The 24,840-nt window shown below is 43.9% G+C and overlaps 1 protein-coding gene across 4 annotated transcripts in view; it reads right to left on the bottom strand.

Moving 5' to 3' along the window:
* Positions 1–24,840, bottom strand: part of MYO5B (myosin VB) — a 363,462-nt gene that overhangs the window by 233,978 nt on the left and 104,644 nt on the right. Inside the window, exon 1 of one of the 4 annotated variants that reach the window (XM_063639556.1) lies at positions 8,608–8,685. The exons of the other annotated variants lie outside the window; for them this stretch is intronic. The gene's annotated coding sequence lies outside the window, so the exon portion shown is untranslated. Of the gene's footprint in view, positions 1–8,607; positions 8,686–24,840 lie in introns of those variants that run through there. 4 annotated transcript variants of the gene reach the window in all.

Raw genomic sequence — 24,840 nt, 5'->3', positions numbered from 1 at the left:
AGCACCTTCTTCACAAGGTGGCAGGAAAAGAAAAAGTGCAGGGGAAACTGCCACTTATACAACCATCAGATCTCATGATAACTCACTCACTGTAGGCAAAGCAGCATGGGGAAAACTGCCCCCAAGATCCAACCACCTCCTACCAGGTCCCTCCCTTGACATATGGGGATTATAGTTCAAGATGAGATTTGGGTTGGGGGACAGAGCCAAACCATATCACAGGGCCCTTCAAAGATCCCAGACCACATGCAGCTCATCTCCTGCAATGGTCATAAATGCATCAACAGCACCGACATTCACAGCATGTGACAGGGGACCCAACCCACTGTGGGTCATCGGGAAAGGCCTCACTGGAGATGATTCAAGCTGAATCCTAGATGGATAAGGAGGTAGCTAGGCAAGATGTGGAAGGAGGTGGTTTTCAGGCTGAGAGGATACCTGTGTGACAAGTCTGGGGCATGAAGGAGAAGGGCTCACTAAGGAATTGAAAGAGGGCCAGTGTGGGTGGGAAACAGAGGACAGTGGTGAAAGGGGCTCAAAATGACACTGGCAAGAGATGCAGAAGCCAGATCCAGGAGGTTCTTAGGGGTCACATTACAGATTTTTTTAAAGTATTCTATAGCCAATGGAAAACTACATGTGGATTTCAAACATGGGAAAGGACAAGGTCAAAACTGCATGATAAAAACATCAGATTTACAGATGGAGTGTATATGGAAGAATTATTCTCAGTATGATAATTCAGTCTTGCAATGTGCATAACCCCAGTCCCTTCCCTTTGTCCTCATACAAGCACTAACAATGACAGGAAATCACGCACATCATTTGTCCTACCACTATCCCCAAATAAACTGTCTTTGAAACTCTGCCCCTGAATATTCCTTTTATTTGGTACTTGTATCAAGCCCAGTTGCTAAACTGCCATTCCCACCACACTTCTGTAGAAATACTTATAGAGTTTTGAAACCTCCTTATTCATGTATTATTTCATGTCATCAACCAGGTCTACCAACTTTTTTCATTGCATAAGGCAATATGGAGCTAATTTGTTGTTCCAGAGGGTTGAATGGAAAAGTTTAATGCTAAGAATAGAGAAGAAATGTTCAACCTGGGTACGTTAGCAAAATGGCACAATAATACCATCTAAAATTCTAGGATATCAGAAGAAAGGAAAAAATGTTCCCGAATCAACACACACACTGAGTAGCAGCCATGAAACCAGTTGTGACTTTCAAGCTAGGAAAGTTAAGTGGGTATCTGCTGCTTAAATTACTATTACCCTAAGACCTTAAAAAGCTGCCTCTGATTTCCATCCTGCTTCTGAGATGAATTACTGAGCAGACACTATCAATAATACAGCCTGCCTATTTGGAACCAAATCATTCTCTGGAGAGCTCTATCTAGTGTTAATATCAAACAAATTGAGCTGTCGGATAACCATAGATCCGCTAGGATGACCACAGCTACCTCAAACTCCTCTAGGCCAAATGAACGTATTTTAGAGAGATTCAGGTGCAGCTTTATCCTGAAATGTCCTTTCATATCCAGTTGACAACTGTGTCTGCAACTTTAAAGATAACTGGCCTGACACTCTGTGTTCCTCATAAGAAAAGACTTAGTAGAGTGTAGGAAGAGAGAAAGAGAGATGAGGTTGCGTGAAATGCACCCTTTACCTACTCCACTATGAAGATGGAAGGGGGAATTCATCTTAATGAGAAAAGGTAAAATGAGAGATGTGCCCCATCTTCTCAATCCAAAACTTTGCACAAAAAGAGAGGTGTCACTGTGAAAACCATTTGAGGAGTTATGAAGTAAATGGGAAGATCGGTTATATTTCCTGTTCTATCTGTACATGGATGAGCTATGGCTGGACCCAAGGGTTACAAGGAGAAGGCTTTGCCTGCTGCCTTCCTTCAACCCAAACCTGAGCAGCATGTACACACCCATCAGATGAGCAGTGCTGCCCTCGGACGCTGTTGTTCAGAGTCCCAGTTACCACTGCTACTGCTATAGTTTGGATCTTTGTTCCCTCCAAATCTCATGTTGAAATTCAATCCCCAATATTGGAGATGGGGCCTAATGGGGGATGTTTGGTCATGTGTGCAGAACCCTGATGAATAGATTAATGCCCTCCAGGGTGGAAGGCAGTGAGTTCTCACTCTTAGTTTCCACGAGAGCCCGTTGTTAAAAAGAGCCTGGCACCTCCCTGCTTCTCTTGCTTCCTCTCTTGCCATGTGACCTCCACAAATGCTGGCTCCCCTTTGCCTCCTGCCATGAGTGGAAGCAGCCTGGGGCCCTCTCCAGAAGCATTTACTGGCACCATGCTTCTTGTACAGTCTGCAGAACCATGAGCCAAATATACCTCTTCTATCAACTACCCAGCCTCAGGTATTCCTTTATAGCAACTAAAAACGGACTAAGACAATTACTATTAAGAACAGTGACCCATGGGGACAGGTAACACAAAAGCACTCCAGTCTTGCTGATGCTGTTTTCCTTACCAAGTATACACCACAGACATGTTCTAGAGCACATATACATACATACATATATACACACATACATACATATATATACACACATATACACACGCACACACACACACTTTTAGAGTAGAAATATTTTAAATCCAAAGGAGCTCAGAATCTCTGGTACAACATAAGCAAACCCTATTCCTCAATAAAATTCTCACTTTCTAACAGATGCCTTACATACTAGGTAGCCAATAAAGCTTTTGTCAAATATGTGAGATTAATGGTAGATACTGAAATAGGTGCACATCCCTATTTTAACAAGTATACATCCCAGGTCTTAAAATAGAAACCCACACCAGGTGTTAAATCATTCAGGTTCTGGATACAGCCTGAGTCATACTGTATTCTTTCCAGTACCACTTAGGTGTCAAAATAGGGACACATCCTAGATCTACAGCATTAGCTTTCCCCAGTGGCCCCTGCCATTGCCCTGGCTCCAAGGCCTTCCTGGGGTCCAAGCCCCCATAGATGAGAGCCTGGGAGAACATCACGAAGGACTGACCAAAACTCCTCCAACAAAGTTAAGTGATCCAAGCAGTCCCACCTTAAGTAAACTGGAAATGCATAGAAGGAAACAGAAGGAAAGAAAAGGAAGCACCCTGGTTCTGGACACAGGCCACATCACATTTATTCTTTCCAGGATGACTGAGAATATGGAGGTGGAGATGTCAAGCAAAAGGCAACTGGGTTTGGTGTGAAAGAAGAAGTGTGGCTCTGGTCAATAGGTTACCAAGGCACATAGACCTCCCCCAGCATCCAAATAGCAAAACGGCACTGGACAAATCATTCACATTCTCCTGACCTTGGTTTTCCCAATTAGTAGGTTAACTAAATCAAGCTCTCAACATTCCGTTTGCACTTATTATTTAACCACCTTCCTGCTTCCTGGTAAGATGGTTGCCCATGGCAACATCTTTAATGTCCACCTTTAATATATCCATGGAAAGGTCAAAGTTTGTGGCTCAACAGATAGGCCTCTCTCTAATCAGAGAGACCATAGAAGTCAATCAGTTTAGTGCTTTGTTTTCAGAATAAGAAGGTTCTATCATTATTTAGCAGGTAAGGGAAACAAGGCTCCCAGGAGGATCAGTGCCTAGCCCAAGAACACTCATCTATGGAGTCCAAAACTGTCCTGGGTGCAAGTAGGAAATGGGTAAAACGGCAATGTTCCCTGGTAAAAAAAAAAAAAAAAAAAAAAAAAAAAAAAAAAAAAAAAAAAAAAAAGCAATAATAATAACCATTGGATGTTTAAAACATACCCCTTATTGGCCATTCCCTCTCCTGCTGTATCTACTATCTGCCTGTGTTTAACAGAGAACCTTCTTTTATTTGGGTTAACGCTGAGCTCTGGAGTCTATTTTCACCACTGATGTAAGGATGAAGAACAGCATCATATCAGGACAGAGTTCCACCACTCACGGCAGGGACGTTAAGCACCACAACACTGGCAAATTTTTCCCTTCCAAGTCCCAACATCCCATCCCCCGAGTCTTCAGTATTGTCCAGCCTCACCGTCCATTAGTCCACAGCTAGATGTGACACACTGTCCACTGCCCATTCACAGTATCCACCCTTTCACACCCATGTCTGAGCATGCTCGTCCCGGTTGCCCTCACTCCTCAGCCTGGTACCGCTAGAAGAGCACTGCTTAGAGAGTAATTGCAGTTTTCAAAGGGCTTATGCAAATAATAATTCCTAGAATTCCATGAGACAGGAAGCACAGGGATTCTTAGATACAGTTTACAGATGAAAGACACTGAGATCCAGGAAGTTAAGGAACCTAGCTATGCTCAGATCCCTAAAAAAAACTGAACCTAGAAATAGACCTTGACTCCCCAGCCAGTGCTCCTTCTACTTCTCCAAGCCTAACCCAATATTCAAGTTTAATTGAAGAGTTCCAACCAATCACCAAGACCTGTTGCTTCATCCCCATTTATTCAGGCACCTAGAACATGCCAGATAATGTCAACATCAAACTCAAATTCAGAATCCACTCTCAATTTCCACTCTGCTGCCTTAGTTCCGGACTTCATCTCTTACCCGAAATATTGCAATTTACTTTTTTTTTTTTTTTTTTTTGAGACAGGGTCTTACTCTGTCACCCAGGCTGGAGTGCAGGGGCACGATCGCGGTTCACTGCAACCTCCGCCTCCCGGGTTCAAGCAATTCTCCTGCCTCAGCCTCCTGAGTAGCTGGGATTACAGGCACCCACCACTACACCTGGCTAATTTTTTTGTATTTTTAGTAGAGACAAGGTTTCACCATGTTTACCAGGCTAGTCTCGAACTCCTCACCTCAGGTGATCTGCCCGCCTCAGCCTCCCAAAGTGCTGGGACTACAGGCATGAGCTATCATGCCCAGCTGCAATTTACTCTTAATTGGTCTTCCTGCAACCAATTTGTTCCCACTTCAACTGATTTTCTAGACTGCTTGCTTCTAGAGCAGTTCTCAACTGGGGTGGGGGACAAAATTGTCCCCAGAGGACATGTGGCAATGTCTTCGGACATTTTTGATTATCACAAGGGTCCGGGAGAGGGTTCTATTGGCATCTAGTAGGTAGAGCTCAGGGATGCCGCTATAACAACATACCACAACACACAGGATAGCTAGAGCTCAGGGATGCCGCTATAACAACATACCACAACACACAGGATAGCCCTTGACAACAAAAAATTATCTAGTCCAAATACCATTAATGCCATAGTTGAGAAATTCTGTTCTAGAATCATCTCAAAAACAAAAACACCCCATCCTGCACGATACCATTCCCCTGCTTAAAAATGTCCATGTCATTTACAGGATAAGTTCATACAAGACTATTGCGCAATTGGCCCAAATGACTCTTCTGGCCACATCCCCATCCTACCTGCACCCCCTGGCCCCCGCACAGCCCCACTGCCCCCCTGCCTGCATACCATCTCATCCCACACTCCAGCCACATTAATCTGTTTTGAGACAGGATCTCATTCTGTCACCCAGGTGGGAGGGCAGTGGTGAGATCACTACTCATTGCAGCCTCCTCCGGCCTCAGCCTCCTGGGTAGCTGGGACATTTGGGCCGATTGCAAACAGTCTTGTATGAACTTTTGTATTGTTTGTAGAGATGAAGTCCCGCTATGTTGCCTAGGCTGGTATCAAACTCCTGGGCTCAAGCCATCCTCCCGCCTTGGCCTCCCCAAATACTGAGATTACACGTGTGGGCCACCGTGCCCAGCACTAACCTATTTTAAATCCTTCCTAAGCTTTCCTGCCAGTAGCCCTTGCTCATGCTCGTTCCTCTGCTGAAGATATCTTCCTCCCTTCCTCCACCTCCTCCACTGCTATTCACCCTTTGAGGACCAGCATAAACATTACTCCCTTTTTCAAGCCTGTTTGTTCATGCTTGCCCCAGGGGTCCCTCTGTGTTTTTACTATAAAAGCCTTGAATTCTACCACATTCACTTGTACAGATGTTTCTCTTTCCTCAAGGGTAGTGATAAAATGTTCATCATGATGCCCCATGCATACAGGACAGGGCCTGCAAAGCACTGAAGTAGATGCTGAATGGACGGACGCATGTACAAACACTCTAGCACTGTAGATTCTTGCTTCTCATAGCAAGAAGCTATAGCCTCTCTCCCACCAGAAAGGCTGAAAATAGTACTATCTAAATAACTCATCAGCACAGGGCTGTCACCAGCTTGAGAACATCTGGGCATGAGGAAGAACAGCTCTGTCTTCAAACTCCAGCATGGAGTCTGATGACATTGCACTTCTCTCTGCAGAGTTAGCACAGCCATAGCTCCTGTAACTTCTAGGTCTTATCTGTCACTACTGGTTCTGTGGGAATTTCTGGGTCCTACAGATCTAGAAAGCTCTGAAGCAATGGGTGTGTTAAATGAATACTGTGTTTTGTGTTTCTCTAAAACTAAATGGAAGAATGCCAAGAGCAGGATCCTTAGCACAGGCTTAAGAGCTATAGGGGAGCATCTGAGAGGAATTTCACTGAGTCCCATGCTCTAGCCCCATTTCTGTTAACAGGAGACAAATCAACAGCTGACTTCTACAATGTGCTGCATAACACAGACCATCTAGCTTCCATCACTGGGGACAAGCAACCCTCCAAGACTTGGGCTAAAGGGAACTAGGAGCTAGACGTCCTCAAGGTCTCCTTGGTACCACTAGGCCCTGTTAATTCTCTAGGCACTCCCTTTGGAAGTTCTCCATGGACTTCAGAAAACACTGATCTCAGTTCTGTGGGAACTGATGTTATGGAGGAGGGACACTCTGTGGTTGCCCAGGCAAAAAGTGATTAGAGTACATTTGCAGCTTACATAACCAGGAACCATTTTTAAAAAGAGAAAAAAAAAAAATAATAACATTTAGCCTCTGACCTGTGATGACACAGAAAATAGGTCACAGTCTGGCTGAGGCTCTTCTAAGCTTCAGGGATCCAGTCCAAAGTCTGTGGAACAGCTGGTGAAAAAGCAGCCCCATTTATGTGGGAGAGAGACAAGAGTGAGCAGGGAAGGGCATCACAGTCAGGGAGTTTAGCCTGGGGGAAAATTAGAAATGGGGGTTGGTGGTGTGAACACTGGCCCCAAACCTAACGGCTCTGTGTCCTGGGATAAACTGCTGGCCCACGTCCTTCCTCAGTTTTCTCATTTGTAGGAGCTATCTTACCTCACAAGGGCATCAAAAGAGAATAATTCCAATCAGATACTCAACACCTCATGTGGGCATGAGATGACACCATCAGGCACTATGGTGCATTCTAAGATTTTTGCTAACAGTGTAGTTAGGCAGGCAAAGCATAAAAACAGAAAACATTAATCATCAATAGAAAGTAAGCAGCAGGACACACAGTTATTGGAAATCAGCACAGGATTGCATCTAGTGAGTGGAACCAGCCCGCCGAGATGCCGATGGGGGGCTCCCACTGGAGGAAGGAAGAGTCCAGGAGGAAGTCCCAGAAGAGAACTTGGCCTGCATGACCAGAAGCAGGAAAGCAACCAGGGTTCGCATTACAGGCTGGAGTGTGCAAGGGAAGGGCCCAACCAGGCCATCAGCTGGGTTGAAGCCAGGGATTTGTGGAAAGGTATGGTGGAAGGCAAGTTCCAAAAGGCAGGTTGGAGTCACATCGTAGCCAAAGATTTAATCCTAGCCAAGGGACTCTCACCTAATCCTTCACACAGGAGAAGCCAGAAATTGATTGAGTAGTTTAGCGATCTGGATAAAAGAAAGTATACTTACAATGATCAAGTATTATACAAATGCTAATTGTTATCATTGCTATTCTTGGTACCTACTACTGAAGCCGGGACCTTGTCAAGGGTCCCCAGATGACAGAATAAAAACATTATAAACCACGAGGCATACTAGCAAATAATTTATATCAATTTTATCACTCAACAAAACTCTGCACCCAGATGGAACTCGCAAAATAAGAAAAGCCAAGGAAGCTAAGCAAATGAACTCAAACCCAGGTGAACTGGGAATGACAAGCCCTCCTCTACATGCAAGCATCATGAGAAGCCAGATTCCCAAAACAACTTGGTTTCTTGACCACACTCCTGGCCTTCCTCCTTCCACACTGGCCACCTGTTTGCTAGGTAGTTCCCCGGCTCCCCTCCTCCATGCACCTGTTACTCAGCCCTGTCCCTTCTTCTGCGCATGTAACATAATTCTGCTGGGATCTTGTCCAGCCACATGGCTGCTACCTCTCATGTATGCAGCTGAGCCCCCACTTTCCCACTGAGATCTCAACCCTCATATCCAACTTAGTGCCTTTATTTGGGTGTGTAATATGTAGATCGAAAGTTTCAAAAGCCAAAATTGAGCCCCTGAATCCTTTCCTACCCCTCACCTGTTTATTTCCTAGTCTTTCCCACCCCAGAAAATGATACCTCCATCTACTTTGTGGTTCAAGTAAAAGCCTGGAGATGTCATCATCCTGGCTTCCCATTTTTTTACCCTATTATCCACATCCAATCCATTGGCAAGGCCCATTCACTCTACTACCAACAGGTATCTTGCATCTGATCCTTCTCGATGCCAACCCCCTCCTCTCCTAAACTGCTCCTACTCCTTCTTACCTGGTCTCTGCTTCTGCTCTCAACCTCCAAAAACCATGTGTATTAGTCCATTTTCACGCTGCTGATAAAGACATACCCGAGACTGGGAAGAAAAAGAGGTTTAATTGGACTCATAGTTCCACATGGCTGGGGAGGCTCAGAATCATGGCAAAAGGCACTTCTTACACAGCAGCAGTAAGAGAAAAATGAGGAAGCAAAAGCAGAAAACCTTGATGAGCCCATCAGATCTCATGAGACTTATTCACTATCATGAGAATAGCATGGGAAAGATCAGCCCCCATGCTAAATTACCTTCCCCTGAGTCCCTCCCACAACACATGGGAATTCTGGGAGATACAATTCAAGGTGAGATTTGGGTGAGGACACAGCCAAACCTATCACCATGCATTTCCTAAACAGCAGTCACAGCATCATTTTGAAAGGGCCCATCGGATGTCACTTCCCTGCTTAAAATCTTCCACTGCATTAATAGAACCTGAACTCCTCAATGAGGCTCTTGAATACCGCATATCCTCTCTACCAACCTCATCTCTTTCCATCCAGCACACTGCAATTCTAGCTCAATAGGTCTTTTCTTTTCTTGGGCCTTTGAATCTGCATCCAGATCTTCTGCTCAGGGAGTCTCACAAGGCGCTTGTCATGTAAATCTCAGTTGAAACATCATCTTCCTTGAAGAGCTTTTCCTGACCAACTAATGTAAAAACAGGTCTGTTAATCACTTTCCACCATCCTCACTATCAGATTTTCTTATCTGAAACAATGAGATTCATCTCTTGTCTGTCTCATGCCCATAAATGTAAGTTCCAGGAGATTGGAGACCCATGGTTTTTTTGGGGTTCTTTTGTTTGTTTTGAGACGACGTCTCGCTCTGTTGCCCAGGCTAGAGTGCAGTGGCGTGATCTCAGCTCACTGCAGCCTCTGCCTCCCAGGTTCAAGCGATTATCCTGCCTCAGCCTCCCGAGTATCTGGGATTACAGGCGCACGCCATCACCCTGTAGAGACAGGGTTTCACCATTGGTCAGGATGGTCTCGAACTCCTGACCTCATGATCTGCCTGCCTCAGCCTCCCAAAGTGTTGGGATTACAGGTGTGAGCCACCATGCCTGGCCTGGAGACCTGTTTTTCTCAGTTACATCTCTAGTGCCAAGTGTTCTCAGATATTTGTAGGGGACACCATTTGAGCTAGAACAGACCATGGGAGCGCATTCCAGTTGTCCTTGTCCCAGTGCTAAGATTCAGGGGAGAGAGGGGTCTCTTGGAATTCCATGGGTGTGGAAGACTGGAGAGACTTCACAGAAAAGAGGCAGGATGGAGAAGGAAGGAAGACATCTCAGGTGTGTGCCAAGACATGAAGAATCCAAGTTTTAAACACCTACATATACACAGGAGTATACCATGAATTCCATGGTGAAATTAGCCTATCATTGCCCTTCTTCATAGCAGGGTAAAGAAGGCAGCAGGTATTTTCTATCCTTTGTCATCTAATCCTTATAACTCTTCTGGTAAAACATTAATACTCTCATTTCTGTGACTACCGGGGACTGCAGCCCATAGAAGGTGCCTCCCTCTCAGCCCAAGGCCATGCAGTGATGACAGAGCAAGCCTAGATCCTAGTGTGAGATCCTACACTTTCCACCAGTGCTACACTGTGTTCCCCAAGACAGACTACGGGCTTTAGGCTTCTAGATTCAAAGAAGTGGATGCCAAAAGGGGAAAGAAGAACACAGGGCAGGAAGCCCAAGTCCCCTGAAAACGAGCTATGGCACTCAGTTTGGATCCAGGAGAGATGAGTTTTCATTCTAACAGGAGCATGGAGCCAGAACCCTAGGCCAACAGCTTCCAGCTCTTGGCATTCCTTCCTGCCACCACCAGCCCATTTCAAAAGAAGTATCAGTGGCAATGTACAGCTCTACCAGTAAATGCACATCAGAGGCCAGGCCATGCCACACTGCAGAATGATCAGAAGGGCTGGACTTTGATTCAGAAAGTCTGACTGCAAACTGCAATTTGAATCCAGGAAGGCCTCAAGAAAAACCCCTGTTAACCCTCCACTGACATCTCCTGGATGATCTCATTATTTGAAAAAATAGTCTCAAAAGAAGCCACAGCTGGGAGGTCAACAAGAAAGAAGGGTTGGCAAGATATTTCCTTTTTCTTCTTTTTAATTGCAAAAGGCGTGCCAGAGAGCAACCTGCAGTCAGAGGCAGAGCTCACTCACTGCTAAACTAAGGGAAAACACTCAGGAGGACATCAAGATCCTTCCCCTGGCTGCTGAACTGAACGGAAAGTGAGCTGAACTGTGAGCTGACATGGTTGAGGAGGTGGCAGTGGACGATCATACCATGTTCCGTCCACGTCCAAACACCCTGAGAGTAAGGGGCACCAGCCACCAAAGACACATGACTTGCCTCAGTAGCCTGAGGGTGAAACAGGAAGGAGGGAAAGGCGTGGCAGGAGAAGAGGAAGTGAAGATCACACAGCCATGGCAGCCACCCGGTGAGGCCTCCCAAGTGCTTTTCAGAGCACGGAATATGTCAGGACACACCGGCATCCATTCCTGTCCTTCCTGTCCCTGTCATGACATAGCCTTGAGCTTGCCAAATTCCTAGAAATGAGCAAAGGGGATCCAGCAGTTGGTCTAAATAAGACAATTCCAAAAGGTGGTCATGTGATTCCTCTTCTATCAACTAACCACGAGCAGGCGTGACTTCTACACCTGGCTCACTGCCCCTGCCGCCTTCCTGCTCCTTCCAGAAAAGCCAGAGATGCAGTCAGAAGCTCCCTGTGTGTGTCTCTCAATTGTTCAGAATATTCCCAATAGGGTGAAGTAATGTCCAGCGAGTGGCTTGACAATGATTGTGATAAAAACCAGTTGGGACATTCACACTTCACTTTCTGTTACACTGAACAATAAAGAAGCCCAGACTAAAAAACTGATGTTTCAAAAAAAAAAAAAAAATACAACAGTATAAAATTTTGGCAATGTTTCCTCATTAGAAATATTTTTTAAATATATTTCTTTTTTATGCCTGTAAAGATGTCATCAGTCTTTATATGTAACAGACTACTCTTTATGCTGTGAGGATGCCCTTGTTAAAATGTCTTCGCTTTTAAGAAACAGAATGGGGATAGTAAATGGCAGTTGGTGTTTTTGTTTAGGGTTAATTTATTGTGACAAAGTTAAAAAAAAAAAAAAAGACAACTTACATCAGTGACTTGAATTCTTATTGTCGGTCTTTTACTATTTTTTCTAGTTCATGAAACCTAAAGTCTGCTCTATGTGTTCAAGTTTGTATAACACACCATAGCTTTGCACATAAACGGGGTTACAGAAACCAGAGACCCTTGCTACTTCACAGCATGTTAGATTACAACTCGGAAGTCCCTTTCTAAGAGAAATGAGGCTGTAACTCAGAGTGGCCCTGCATCCGGATGCTTAAACCTCACACCTACCATGAGATGCTAAGGTGATCGGTGATCAAGGCAAAACACACACACACACACACACACACACACACAGAGTAAAGGAGTTCAATGGTCCAGCCCATTTCAGGAATGTTGCATCTCCCACTCATCTCCTATAGATTCATAATGCTTAACTACATAGTTTTTAAAATCTGTTTAATCAGAATTTCTTAATTACACCTGACAAAGAAGCTTTATCTTAAAACAACGCAACTTCAAGAGAGACACTTGTGTTCCATGAAATGCACTTTGGGAAACAAAGGCACAGAGGAAAGAACAGTTGAACAGCAGTCAGGAGGGCTCTCTGCTGCTCACTTGCTCTGTAACCCAGGGACAAGACACCCTCTTCACCCTAAGGCCCATTGCAAGTTTCCGGTTCCTACATACTACAATAACACATCCATTGACCTTTACTCAGCACACTCCCAGAACTGGAAATTCCACACGAGAACCGCACATCCTATATTGGGGAAAAGACATATATTAGCACAAAAGGCATCATAGCCTGGACTTATTTCCTTGGAGGCAGGGGAAGTCGAGGAATCAAGATGACAACACAGAAGCTAGATCAATACTGGAATCCTAGGGAAAGCGGGAATATTCCCTTTACCCTAAGTGAATCCGTCTAGCTTGAGATCACATAAAGCCTATAGCAGTTTCCAAGCTCAAAGATCTGGTTTCTTTAAACTAAATCCTTCCACAGGAGGTCCTACAGGGAAAGGAAATTGATCAGCACTTGGTACCTTCTCATAAATAAGCTTCAGATCCCAGAGCATCCTGGGAGTAGATTAGGTGCCTTTCAATCATGCTTGGTTCACATCACTATATGCCATTTAGTATTATGACACAACACAGACAAAGGTGAGAAAGCACATTTTGGTGGGCTTTAAGGCAAATTTTTCTATGCAAGTCCCCTGATGGCAGGAGGGAGTAGATGCATACTGTCCACCCACTAAAATCTGGATTGACACATTTCACCTTTATAATGAACATGAATTTGTAAAAGCCCTCAACTTTAGTCATCAAGGAAATGCAAATTAAAAATATGATATACCATTACACACACCACCACTTTACACTCAACATAGTGCCTAAAAGAAAAGAAAACAAGCATCGGCAAGGATGTGGAACAAGCTGAATTTTTATGAATGTATAAACGGGTAAAGCCATTTTGGAAAACTCTTCAGCAGTATCTGCTAAAGCTGAGCATAAGACCCGTCACACCCATGACATAGCAATTCTACTCCTAGATATATGCCCAAAAGAAATGCATACATATGTTTACCAGAAGACAAGTACAAGACTATGCCCAGCAGCTTTTTTTGTAAATGCCAAGAGCTAGGAAAAAACCCAATGTTCATTGTAGGATGAACAAATACATCCCAGTATATTCATCCCAAATACATCCCAAATTGTAGGATGGACAAATACATCCCAGTATATTCACACAGCAATATACTATACAGCAATGAGAAGGAAGAAGCCACCACTACATGTGACAGCAAGGACACATCTCAACTATAATGTGGACATAAGAATACATACTAAACTATCCCATTTGCAGAAACTTCAAAAACAGACAAAGGTAAACAATGGTGTTAGAAATCAGGACAAGCGACTCTGGGGAAGGGCATAGTGACTGCAAGGGCACGCAAAGGAAACTTCTGGGATGCTGGTAAGTTCTGTCTCTTGATCAGCTTCTAATTACATCGGTGCATTCAGTATGTGAAAATACATCAAGTTAGATAAACACTTATGTGTTTTTCTGGATATAAATCTTACTTCAATAAAAAGTTTAAGAAAGTTAGAGAATTTTCTATCTTGCTTTACACCCTCACCACATGTGTGTCTATATTGTCTCCCCCAGAATCTTTCATAACTCATATTCTAGGAAAATGTGCCACACTTAACTTGTGGTATCTCTTCCTCCACAGAATGCTGTCCCACACTCTCCAGGTATCAGAAGATGGGGATGAGAGCATCCACCCCTTGGTCCTTGGACCAATCACTGCCTCCCTCTCACACTTCGACTTAAAAGACAGAGTGTTCCAAAATAAAACTCCTCAAATTCTCTCCCCTTGAGGCAGAGCCCTTCCCTCAAACCCTGGGATACAGAAATCACATTCCCTTTCAAATACCTGTTGGTCTCACTGGCATTGGAGAATATGAATGGATGACTATGAATGGCTGACTCCTCTTCTGCACAGCCACCTGCCACTCTCCAGCTCCTGGAAGAAGCCCAGGCCTCAAGGGAGCTGGCAGCAAAAGGTGGCATGGGATGGATGGGAGCCTCTGTAGCAGTGGAATCAGACTGTCCAAGTCCAGGGCAAAGCATCTTCTATGCAACCCCTGGGCAACAGCCCAGCTGGGCAGTCTCCAGTGGAATGCCTGCCTGCCTGCCCTCCTTAATTCTGCCAGCATCAGTCTATCCTAGGGCAGAGGGGTTTTGTTGTCACAGGAGCACAATGGCGCTGTTCAGTCACAACTCAGATGCCTGAGATGACAAGTATGGGGAGGGGCTGCTCCCGTTACCAGTGCCATTTTCACAATTTTAGTTTAATTGTGGTAAATATAAAGTTTACAATTTAGCCACTTTTAAATGTACAACTTAGTGGCCCTGAATACAATCCCATTATTGTGCAACCAACACCACTGTCCATCTCCAGAATTTTCATCATCCCAAACAAGCTCTGGACTCATGAAACAACGCACCAACCGGTACCACTTTAAAAAGACATGAGAGAAGGAACTACGAGTAGATATCTCAGCAAGCCCTTGGGAGCAGACTGACACTACAGCAACTTAGTATTAGTGACAAGGTCGAGTTAACTACACAGTTTCTTAAAGGATCTGCATCTAGGCTCAAGGACTAGATGTCAAAGGACATCTGTGGGGTGGGGGAAGTTGCTGCTCTCACTTCCAGGGCAGCCAATCAAAGCAACTACCTCCCTGAGAGCAAATCTACAGGCGAGCCTCTCCTCACTCTACTCCAATTTCTCTCCCTGCATCCTTTCAATGCTCTTGACATATGTTATTCCAAGGGCAGACATTTTTATACAGCATGTGGGGGAAACCAATGGCGACTTGCCCAACAGCTGCCCCCAAGAGTCACGGTTTGGCAAGAGGCCACATGCCACTTGTCGGCCATCCACAGTCACCAGAAGCCTCCTCAAGTATTAGCTGTTCGAGTTAGATGATGACAACAGGAAGGGGGACAAACTGAAAAAGGCTACTGAATCAAAAGCCTCAATGGAGTTATATTAAACAATTAACATTTACACAACACTTACTATGTACAAAGGATGGTGCCAGGTTCCCATGCTGGGATGGGATAAGCTGGGATGAAGCAAGTTCCCATAAGAGAACTTCAAAATAAGCACAGGGGCATGGCCCTCCCATCCAGGTTGCTGAGGTGTTCATGCAGCAGGGAGGAAGGCATAGGAGGGGTCTTTCATCATTAAGTCACTTGCCAGCCCGTCCCACTCTGTGGGAGGTTCACATTTCATGTTGGGTGTTTCTTTAAAACACGGAATTTGATCATTAAGCCAAAATGTGACTAGGAGGTGGAATCTAAAAATATATATATTTTCATGCCGCTAGTAGCAAGCTAAACTTGGAATAAACTTATGAGTCACCAGAGACTCAAACACACCTTCCAAGAAAGCATCTGCTCTGTTTTCTCAGGTGACTTCACCAGCTTTCCCTTCCTCCTCCTTCACCTCTCCTAAGGTTAACAAAGCCTGGATTTAGGTCAACCTCTTCAGTAGGTCCTCCTGTTGCGGCTAGCAGCCCTCAGAATGAATTATCTCCTAAAGTCACCAGAGGATTGGCTGACCAAAGATGACCTGTTCCCAGAGCCAAAAGGACCCTCCAAGCCCATGCTCCCAATGGGAGGCTGCCCAACCCTTAGGAAAACAAAGACCTACTATTTTTAAATAACCAGCTAACAGCCAACAAAAACTAACTGAGGGCTTGGGATTCTTTCAGCTGATTCATACACTCTACACACAGGTGATTCATCCACCAGCTACTGTAAAGGTGGTGGGAAAAGGGAGGAAAACACTATGGGAGAGAAACATCCTCATTGTGAAGGTACACAATCGCTGCACTGTAATACAATTTAAAAGCTCTCTCCCAAATAAAGGGTTGCCATACTTTGGGGCTGATTTCAGTGTTTTGTGTTTGGTTTTGGTCATAGTAAATAAATCAGGTGTCCTGGGACAAAAAGGCTTATAGGGGGACAAAAGTCTTATTTCTGGAGAAATTTTTTCAGTCCAAGTAACATTTAACATTCTGATTCACATATGCAACCTTTTCTATTCCACCCCGCTGCTCTGTAATCTTTGTTAAAAAAAATAATAATAATAAAGCCCACAATTGAGGAATTCACAATTGTATACAAAAAGACAACTGTGGATGGGGAGAAGGGTTTGAGGCTAGCCTGATGGTCTTTCTTGCCTCATCAATTCATATTTCACACTTCCCAAATTCTTAGTTATGGAACCTGAAATTTTACCAGGAAGTAATTTGTTTGGTTTAACAAAATTATTTTCTAAAAGTGAAAATACACCTCTAAAAGAAATATATTAGTATTTACACCCATATAAGTCAGTTCAGTGCCATCTGCAGAAAAACAGTTGAGATTGGCAGCTAAGAGGAAACGTCTTTTTGTCACAGATTAAGGTAGCCTCAAGTGTGACGGGGCTCAAGGCCCACAATGGTACCAAGGGCTGGAGGAGAGTTGGAGAGAGGGTTAAATATAACAGGAGGCAGGCAAAGTGCCAGACATAAGTCCTCACTAAATCATGGACCAAATCCTATTCCCTGCGGTTACTGGATTCCAGGATCCAGGCCTCAGCCTTATACTGTGAATATTATAAGCTCAAGTGTGTTATGGACCAACAGGTTGACCTGGAAACAGTGACCTGCAGAAAGATTGTTTCTAGTGGAAAAAGTGCATCTTAAAACTCCAAATATGTGAACAGAGAAAAATTTAGAAGGATATTCCATGTTATTAGGAGCTATCAACATGTACAATTCATTGTTTAAAACCAATTCAGGTCAAGAACCTAAGTGTTTCCTCTGCTTAAAGCAAAGGCTATCTGCAGATTGATAAAATACACTAATGTCACGAAACATACTGTGAGACCCAATCCTTCCTACCTCAAGGGAATGTGCGGCCTAATATTAACTGTAGGATTGGGACCTCAATTCTATTCATGGATACCCTTTCCAACTTCTGTCCCTCCTAGGAGCTAAGACCATTAAACAACGCATGCTTATTTTACTTCAGTTAAAAAATGAATGCTACCATCTTAACGCAAGGGAAAGACTTGCAAATTTGAGGAAGAAAACAGCCAGTTTAGGCAAAGAACTGTTTTTACTCACAACACTTCTGATACCAGATATGTGGACTTCTGACACCAGATATGTGGGCTTCTTCCACCCAAGAACCAATTCTCCAGACATCAACTGGGTGTTCCTCCTAAAATTCAATTGTAACACTAACCAGCTGGAGTTCCTGCAGACCCCACAGATTAAAAGCCCAGTTCCACAAGACCATACCCACTGCCAGTGCCACGTCTAAGGTTCCCACCTGTATTCTGGGAGTTCCCATGACCCTTTTCTTCAGACTCAGTAATTTATTAGAACAGCGTGTAGAGCTTAGGAAAGTGCTTTGCTTACTACTATCAGTTTATCATAAAGAATATAATTCAGGAACAGCCAAATAGAAGAGGTGCATCCGGCAAGGTATGGGGGAGGGCACACAGTCTCTGTGAGCTCTCTGGGTGTACCAGCCTCCCAGCACCTCAACGTGTTCACCAACCTGGAAGCTTGCCAAACCCCACCATTTAGAGTTTTTTAATGAAAGTCTCATGACATGGGCATGACAGATTGGCCATTGATGATTGACTCAATCTCCAGCCCCTTTCCTCTCCCAGAGGTCAAGCAGTGAGACAATTCCAACCCTCTAATCATGCCTTGGTCTCTCCGACATTCAGCCCCAATCCTGAAACTATTATAATATCTAGGGGCCACCAGCCATCTCAGTAGCATACAAAAGACACTTTTATCACTCCAGAGATTCCCAGGGTTTTAGGAGCTCTGTGCCAAGAACTGAGGACAAAGACCCAAATATACACATTTATCACAGGCATGCATGCTGCATGTGACATGTGGGCATCACAGCACTGAGCACACAAAGGCAAGCCAGAATTAAATCTTTGTTCAGGAGCAGTTAACTTTAATTGAGAGCCTCAGAGGGTTTCCCCTCATCTGTTCAACCATTCTGCAACTACATGAGCTCAGTTACAAGGTGGATCACCAAAGCCACCTATAGCTGGAGTTGGGAGGAGGTAAACCCTCTAGTGGGTGTCACCAACCTGATACCCAAGATAACAAGGGATGTCAAACTCATTCACCATCCCAGTCCACCCCAAGGAAGGTTTAAAGTTTAAATGCAAATTACAGAAGACGACATCATCATTTCCCCTAACTGCCACAGAAGTTTCATAGTAAGACCCTATCGTCAGAATGGTACTGCTGCCACTTAATAGCTATGTGACTCAGGCAAGTCACATCATCTCCCTGTGCCTCAGTTTATCATGGAACCTCTTCCAAAAGGTATATGAGAGAATTCCATGGCGTAATAACGTTTTCAGAACAATATCTGGCACCTAGTTGCTAACACTTAGCAGCACATGTTGCCAATTAGAGTTTCAATTTTCCATCTGTAAAATGAAAAGAAGATTCTGTGCTCCTTTAACCCTTTATTCAGGATGAATCAAGTATTAATTTTGACCCAGAATTCATTCGTCCTCCCTTAGCTTTCTCTTTCTGGGTTATACCCAGTTTTGTTTTTCTAGAACTCTGCTTTAACCATTTTTATTACTCTCTCTAGAGTTAGAGAGGAACTGCCTATTTAATTTTCAAATCCCTTCTTCTGAATCTCTGGCACAAAAATGGTTATCCAGTTTGAGCCTCAATACTCTCAGGGCCGGGAAACTCATCACTGAGGCAGCAATTGTTTCCCTTACTGAAGGCCTGCAAAGTTCTTTATGTTTCTCTTGCTTTCTGGGAACTTTCAAACCAAATCTATATGGCCAAATCTCGACATTTGCTCTGATGGTAGTGACAACAATTTGTTTCTAGTTGGGAAGAGTTTAAAACATTATCTAGTTTGACCCTCACAATTCTTCTGAGAAGTAAGGTAGTTATTATTCCATCTCTAGAAAAATAAAGGGGATCAGGAGGTTCTGCAAGTTTAAGTGGCTCTGCCCACTTTTTCCATGAAACTGCAGAGTCTGGAACCCAGGTCTTCCAACTCCAAACCAGTGATTTCAGTCTATTTTCACCCACTTGCCATTTCAGAACCCTAACGTGCCCAAGTATCCCTTGCATGTAATTAATAGCACCAAAGGCTCTCAGACTCTCCTGCTTGTTGTGTCTAGATAATTTGCTATGAGTGGTCAGGTAGCCAGTGGTAATTTTTCTAACTAATATTCTAAGCTCATAGTATAATTAAGAAATCGCAAGCATAACTAGAAAAACATTCATACAGCAATATTCCTTAGAATTTTAATTTTAAAAATCTATCTGTAACACCTACACTAACGACTAGTTACTAACCGGCCCCATCCCCACTCCCAGGCTAAACAAAGACCATTTTTTTTAAATGCAGTTACCATTCCCAAGGATACCAGCCTTTCACCTATCGCCTCCTTTTTAAAATTACACATAATATGCAATTGAGATAATTAAACTGGTTAAAACCAAGTCATATGGTGATATAATCAGCTGTAAAAGTGTGCAAAGATCATTTAACAAGTGAATACCATTTAGCACAGAGCTATTGCCCACAGGCAATGGCAACCAGTCACAACAGAGTAGTAACCTGCCCTGTTTAGTGTCACACCTGAGAAGCTGTATTTCCTATTTCAGCAGTTTGGTCCTTTGACCACTGTAACAGTTAACACAATAGACATAGGAAGGGGAAAGAGAGAAGACAATTATCTTATCCATCCATTTCCCCATCCCATAAACTGCAAGTCTCCAGAGAAGCTTCAATTACTATTCTGTGGGAATGCAGTACACTTTACTTACCAAGACTTGGGGATGCTGCAGCTTTTGAGCCCACAGTGAGGTCTTTAACATCACAGTGGGGGTGAGGAAGAGTTGGGGAGTCTTGCAAGCAATGGTGCAAAAAAAGGGGAGATGACCATCTGCCCTCAGTGAGTGGAGGAAAGCAGCCAGGCTGCCACCACAGGCACAGAGGTCTCGGATCAGAACTTTGAGATCTCCTGTAAAAGAACCTCTGCAGCTTCTCCCAGGAAATGCTGTGGAGGTGGAGGGGCTCTTTCCAGGTTCTCTGTTAAACCTACAGGGAAAAGGTCTCATCCCCATCCTGATTAACAATGCCACATTAATAAAACACTGGATCCATTAATTCAAATAAATATTTAAGCACCAATGTGGCAAGTGTCAAGAGAGATGCATGGACAGTTAAGACACAGCTCCTAGTAAAGCCAATTCTTCCCAAGACTTGGCCCCTCTCATCAGTCCTGAGATCATACATAGTGCCACATTCTGGGTATCTAACAATTTTGTGAGAGGCCCAATGGCATTACATGGATGCTAACACAGATTCTCCTTAAAGAGATGTCAAAAACACTCGCTTAAGCAGCTAGGCCCTAAATATTAGCAGGCTATCCTATGCCCAGGACAGAGCTAGACTAACACACGCAACAGGCAGTCAACACCAACGTGGCTAGAAAATTATAATTTTACAAAACCTTCTAGGTCTGGGTACAACAGGATGACAAAGGGGATTGGAAAGGTCAGTGGGCCAGGAGCCACACATCTGGGTTTTAATCTCTGTCACAGAAGATGACTCTCACCAAGTTCCTACTGAAATTTCCTGTGAAGCACACAACTTACTTCTGCTGACCTCTGATAGATTCCTGTATTTTCTTTTAAAAGATTTTAATTTTACAATATGGCAGACTTTTTTGAAGTACAGAGTTAAAGCAGACATCCATATCCTCAACACCCTGTTTAACATATTTATGGCCTATTCCTACTCACTCCAGATTTTTAAAAATAAACTTATTACTGTTGAGAGTTCCTTCCCTCTTCCATTGCCTTTTCTCTGTCCCAAAAGATAGCCATTATCTTGACAGTGGAGTGATTCCCTCACATCTACGTCTGTGTACCATGACTAGATACACCTGTAAATATGTAATATTGTTTGGTTGTATACTTAAGAAAAATGGTAGCATATACTATATATTCTACGTTTGTTTCCACTCACCATCGATTTTTTTCCTTGTTAATACACATAGATCTGGCTTACTCATTTCAGTATTCCATTGTGTGTGTGCACGTGTGTGTATCACAATTGACATATCTAGCACCCACTGGTGGGCCTTGACAAGTGTTCTTTACTCACTGATTCAAATATTGCTCAGAACCTATTATGTGTACCATACACTGTGCAGGCACTGGAGACACAGAGAAATTATATAACCCTTGCATTTGGAACCAAAGATAATCTCCACATTTGTGGAAATGCCAAGGCTGGGGCATTCCACTGACTATGCCAGCAGTCGGTTGGAATCTTCATGTCTGGAGCTCAGAAGAGAGTAAAGACTTAAGAAACAGGCTTAGAAGAATTCCGCTTACAGGGGGAGGGTGATGCCAGTAGAGGAGATGAGCAGGCCACAGGAACACACACAACTGGTCAACTCACAGAAACGCAAAAGACAAACTGCTCTTGTGCCACTACATATAGTGGAGTGGTCTGTATGCAGCAACATAGAACCAAAAAGGACATCACTCTACCAATATCCTCAAATCGGACTGACTGGGAATAGTAACCCACTACAGTAAATTGTGAAAGAGACTCACCATAATGGTACACCTGAAACTGCTAAGCGAGTCTCACAGCTGTGAACAAGGTAACCACCACGCCATGGACACTCCTCAATACCAGAACATGCAGCCATGGACATGTCCTATTTCAGCTCTCTCTCAGTATTCTGCGAGATACTTCCTTTAAGCCACAGCCAGGTAGGACTTCGATGTTTGCCAAGTGTCTCTAATGATTGCCTGTTCACTCCTCCAGCTGCTCTGAGGAGTCTACCCTGGATAAAACATCTTAGAGACTGTTAAAAAGCAGAGTGTTGGCTGGGTACGGTGGCTCACGCCTGTAATCCTAGCATTTTGGGAGGCCGAGGCGGGTAGATCACGAAGTCAGGAGATTGAGACCATCCTGGCTAACATGGTGAAACCCCGTCTCTACTAAAAATACAAAAAACAGTTTTCCAGGTGTGGTGGCACGCGCCTGTAATCCCAGCTACTAGGGAGGGTGAGGCAGGAGAATCGCTTGAACCTGGGAAGTGGAGGTTGAGTGAGGTAAGATCATGCCACTGCACTCCAGCCTGGGTGACAGAGCAAGACTCCATCTCAAAAAAAAAAAAAAAAAAAAAAAATGAAAATAAGTAAAACGAATGTTTTAAGAATCACACTATGTTTAACTGCCTGTGTCTGTCGTCTATGCAGACATCAGTAAAAACCTCCAAATAAACATGCAGAGGTAGCAACAAGAGGCCCAAATGTCTCCTAGGTAGGGCTGTGTCATGAAGCCCAGGGCATTCACTGGAGGCTGCCAGTTTTGATGATGAGGCATCCTTCTCAAAGAGGTCAGGTCTCAGAGGTGATGCTAGGTGCAGGAAAACCAAGACGAGAAAGGCCTGGGGACTCAGCCCTCATGCTAATGGGGAAGCACAGTAACTAACAGTGTGAGGAAGAGAGTATTAAGAGCCACAAGAGCAGCAGGGGTTGGGTGCCACAGAAACTCTGAGATGGCAGAGATTATTTTGGCTGGAAGGTTAGAAAAGGTTTCGTGGAAGCAGGGACTTTGAGCAAAGCTTTGAAGGATGTAGAAGATTTGAAGATGCAGAGACAGAATCCATAGACCAGGGAAAGAAGCCAGCACCTGTGACACACAGTGGCAGGGCAGGTGTGGGGTGACCTGCTGTAAGCTGGCTGTGGGTTTGGTGTCCAAAGGAGGGTAGGAGGAAATAAAGGTGGCAAGTCAGGATTATAGGTGGACCATGGAAGACCCCAAACACCCTGCTTGGAGAGAGGACTTCATGCTGTAAGCTACTGGAGGCTACTGAAAGTTTCCGAAACAGACAAAGGTGAGATTGGAACCGAGCCTCAGGAAACTCCACGTGACAGGTATCTATAGGAACACCTACTACACACAGGAAAAATAGGTGATGTGCTATCCATTTATTACCACCCTAGACACAGCTTAAATACAAGTGGAGCACTGGTAAAACCACCAATGTGAAATATTTCTCAGGTGACTTTAAAATCTTTAAAATAATAATTGTGTTCCTCTCCATTTAACTCCAGGTTTGTCAGGAATAAAATTGAAGGAGCAACATTTTTTAAATCTATATTTTGACATATCCTTTTGCACAACCCATAGCCTCACCCTCTTTCAGGGACTAGCTCAAGCCTGCACTTTCAGAAATTATCAATTGTCTAGATTATGTATAAGCACATGGCCATTTAAAATGTATGCATTCACACATGTATAATTTATATCCTCCATCTTCCAAAAGTGATTTATAGCATAGCAATTCATTTCATACTGTCTTTTCCAGTCATTATTTTGCATATCTATCTTATCTATCCATCTACACACTTCTTTTGAAGGAAGCCTGCATATTACACCTTTTTGGTTCTTCCAAAAGACTTGGCCCAACAGAAGGCATATGTTAGTGCTTGACAGATCTTTGTTAGCTGATTTTTTTTGTTCCTAGACTTGTGAATATCATCTAAGCGGAGAAAAGTCTCCCTAAAATGCTCATTTTTCCTGGTCAGTAACCTGGCAAAAGTAACCTTCTGGAAAGCAAGTCAGCTTCCTTTAAGTACCATTTTTTAAAAGTTTATCTGGAGCTCAAGTTATAGGAACCTGGCCAGGCACAGTGGCTCACACCTGTAAGCCCAGCACTTTGGGAGACCAAGGTGGGTGGATCACGAGGTCAGGAGTTCGAGACCAGCCTGGCTAATATGGTGAAACCCCATCTCTACTAAAAATACAAAAATTAGCAGGAAGTGGTGGCACGTGCCTGTAGTTCCAGCTACTCGAGAGGTTGAGGCAGGAGAATTGCTTGAACCCAGAAGGCGGAGGTTGCAGTGAGCCAAGATCGCACCACTGCACTCTGGCCTGGGCGACAGAGCAAGACTCTGTCTCAAAAAAGAAAAAAAAAAAGTTATAGGAACCTTTTATCAAGGGTAAGAGACACAAACAGCAAACCAAAGATTCCCTCTGAAGCCAAGTGCAGTGGCTCATGCCTGTAATCCTGGCACATTGGGAGGCCAAAGTGAGAGATTTGCTTGAGCCCAAGAGTTTGAGAACAGCCTGAGCAATAAAGTGAGACCTCATCTCTACCAACAAAAAAAAAAAAAAAAATCAAATAATTAGCCAGGTGTGATGGTACTTGCCTGTGTCCCAGTGTCGTAGGAGTTATTAATAAATTATTTTAGGCAGATGGAAAGGAAAACAGGTCCTTGGGAAGTTTCTGTTTTTAACGCTGCTCTGCAAACACAAACGTTTCTTGTAAAGTCCTGGCTCTTAGAGCCAGGTCGGCAACCTTTGATATCCACCCAACATGGCGATTCCCTGGGCCTTTGTGCCCTTGCCCCACGTATTCCTGGCAACATGGCCACCCCCGCATAACCCCACGTGTGTAG

This window comes from Symphalangus syndactylus, chromosome 1, assembly GCF_028878055.3.
Source record: "Symphalangus syndactylus isolate Jambi chromosome 1, NHGRI_mSymSyn1-v2.1_pri, whole genome shotgun sequence".
NCBI classification, from domain to species: Eukaryota; Metazoa; Chordata; class Mammalia; order Primates; family Hylobatidae; genus Symphalangus; species Symphalangus syndactylus.
This window is presented reverse-complemented; position numbering and strand designations above follow the sequence as displayed.